The sequence below is a fragment of the Brassica oleracea genome, chromosome C6 (genome assembly GCF_000695525.1).
Source record: "Brassica oleracea var. oleracea cultivar TO1000 chromosome C6, BOL, whole genome shotgun sequence".
In the NCBI taxonomy this organism is placed as follows: Eukaryota; Viridiplantae; Streptophyta; class Magnoliopsida; order Brassicales; family Brassicaceae; genus Brassica; species Brassica oleracea.
In genome coordinates, this window is record NC_027753.1 from 23,178,053 (window position 1) to 23,181,102 (window position 3,050).

Sequence of the window (3,050 nt, forward strand, 5' to 3'; positions counted from 1 at the left end):
AACATTGTATAAAGTTGAACAAATCACTTTATGGATTGAAACAATCAGGTCGAATGTGGTACAATAGACTAAATGAGTACCTAGTGAAAGAGGGATATAAGAATGACCCGATCAGTCCATGTATTTTTATAAAGAAATTCGAAAATAAAGGATCTTTGTGATTATAGCAGTGTATGTTGATGATCTGAATATCCTAGGAACCTCTGGAGAGATTTCGCAAACAGTTGAATATCTTAAGAAAGAATTCGAGATGAAAGATCTAGGAAAAACGAAATTTTGTTTGGGATTACAACTTGAGAGATGGAATCCTTGTGCATCAAATGGCATATACAGAAAAGATACTCAAGAGATTTAATATGGCCGAGTCTAACCCGTTGTCGATCCCCATGGTCGTGAGGTCCCTCGGCCTGGACACTGATCCGTTCCGTCCTAAGATGGACGATGAAGATGTCCTAGGTCCCGAAGTGCCATATCTCAGTGCAATATGTGCTTTGATGTATCTGGCTAGTCACACACAACCAAATATATGTTTTGCCGGGAATCTATTGTCTAGATTTAGCTCTTGTCCGACCTAAAGGCACTGGAACGGGATTAAACATGTTATTCGTTACCTGCAAGGAACGAAAGACTTACTGGAACGGGATTAAACATGTTCTTCGTTACCTGCAAGGAACGAATGACTTGGGTCTATTTTATACTAACCAAAGGTTTAGTTGGTTTTGCTGATGCAGGTTATCTTTCGGATCCACACAATGCTCGATCACAGACAGGCTGTGTGTTCACACATGGTGGAATGGCCATATCATGGCATTCCAAGAAGCAGACGATTGCGGCCACATCTTCAAATCATTCGGAAATCTTGGCCATTCATGGGCCAGCCGCGAATGTGTATGGTTAAGGTCCATGACCAACCATATCCGAGTCGATTGTGGGATGACCGAAGGCAAGGACGTACCAACTGTGATGTATGAAGACAATGCAGCTTGCATTGCTCAGCTTAAGGATGGCTACATCAAAGGGGCCCGGACGAAGCACATACTACCTAAGTTCTTCTTCACGCACGCGCTACAGAAAGCCGGCGAGGTCCAAGTAGTCCAAGTGCGTTCCAGCGACAACTCAGCAGACCTTGTTCACCAAATCACTTCTGCCTGCACGTTCAGGAAGGTCACGCATCAGATTGGGATGCGTAGGTTGAAAGACCTTCAGTGATGTTCAGAACAGGGGGAGTAATACGTGTTGTACTCTTTTTCCTTCACCATGGTGTTGTCCCACTGGGCTTTCCTGGTAAGCTTTTTAATGAGGCAATATCCAAAGTGTATTACAAACTCTGTATGGTTATGACATCCAAGGGGGAGTGTTATAAATCATATTATGGATGTCCATAACCAGCCATACTAGAGAGAGAGTCGGCGCCCTAGAGAGAGAGAGAGAGCTGGCGGCTAGAGAGAGAGAACCCTAGTTTCCTTTTCCTTGTTGGTTTATGATTTGTACTATTTCCATTATTCTATGACGGTGTAATTCTCTATATATAAATGGCTCCTTATGTTTAAGATTAATAAGTATATACAGTTTCTATTCTCTAGTTTCACAACAACAGTTGGAATAACAACTCATTTAATTAAAGTTTGTTTGCTTAAATGCATGGAAATATATTTATATAGTTTTATTTTGTTGTTATATGCCGTGGCTGAGGGAGAGTATTATGAAATTCAGAGTCGTCTTAGTGGACAGCTTCTGATCGCTTTAGTGGATGTGGATGGGCATGGATGGATAGTGGGGAGAACATACAACTTATGGGTACACGGAACATCACTCGATGTGAATCAGAATTACATTCTGAGGTGGAAGCACTGCGCTGGGCGATAGAGAATATGCTTCAACATTCTCCATGCCAGAGCTTTGGAACAGACTGTAAGGAGTTGATTGCAATGGTAAAGGAACCCCAGAAGTGGCCAAGATTTGCGACAGAATTGGAGAAGATAGAGACGCTGCAGATTTGCTTTCCGGACTTCAAAATCACCCATGTTCCGCGAGTGCGCAATCAGTTTTGGACTTTTTAGCTAAAACTCAAGTTGAGATACCCTTAATAATCTTTAGAGCTAAAACTTTAAGTCAAAAATTGAAATAAAACCTAAGCGACTAACTTTACATTCAAAAGATGCCGGACGAAAATTACCATCACAAAGCTAAAATCACAAAGTTCGTGGATTTTAAATTAGATCTCATAAATCTATGATTTGATATTATGAAATAACTACTTTTAAGAATTTCCTCCAACCTCTCTCTGAAAAGCTTCGACATCTTCTTCCGTTCATCTGCTCCGGTTGCTCTCATAGAGCCGGAGTCGGATTTAAATTCTCTCTTTTGATAAAAATCTTTTGTTTTCATTCTTTTCTCAGCGGTGAATTTCTCTAGATCCAAATCTAGTTTCGATCCATACCGGAATGGTTGCGAGTGGTATGAAGATCTTCCTCATACAGTTCAAGCTCCTTCTAGACATCTCTGGTTAGGTCTTGGCCTACCTGTTTGATTTGATTCAGTCTCTTTTGTCTTCTGTTGATTTGCATGTTGGATTAGAATTATCTTGGTTTCTTCACTAGTTTGTTCTTCTGTAGCATGTCTCTCTGCATGTGTCAGAATCTGGTGTTGAAGGCATTTGCTCCTTGTCATTAACTTTTAGATCTGATCGAGATCTATTTCTTTCACAAGCTTCAAGCAGGCGTTTCAATTCGTCATCCCTTCGACTCCGCCGTATCCGGTTTGTAGACAAGAAAATAAATTGTTCTTTTGTTCTCCCGGATCTTGTTACTTTGGACTTTCAATTGTTTGGGCCATTAACTATATGAGGTTTCTCTCTCGGTGGTTTGATCAAGTTTGTCTCCACCATTTCTCTAAGGTTCTCATTTTAAGTCCACATGCAATTTGTACTATCTCCATTTTGGATCATCTGTTTTAACTGATCATGATGTTCTAATTGTTAGCTTGTGTTGTATCTTTCTTTCGGTTAGTTTTATGTTTTCATATTATCTCCCTCTTGTGGGCTCATGATT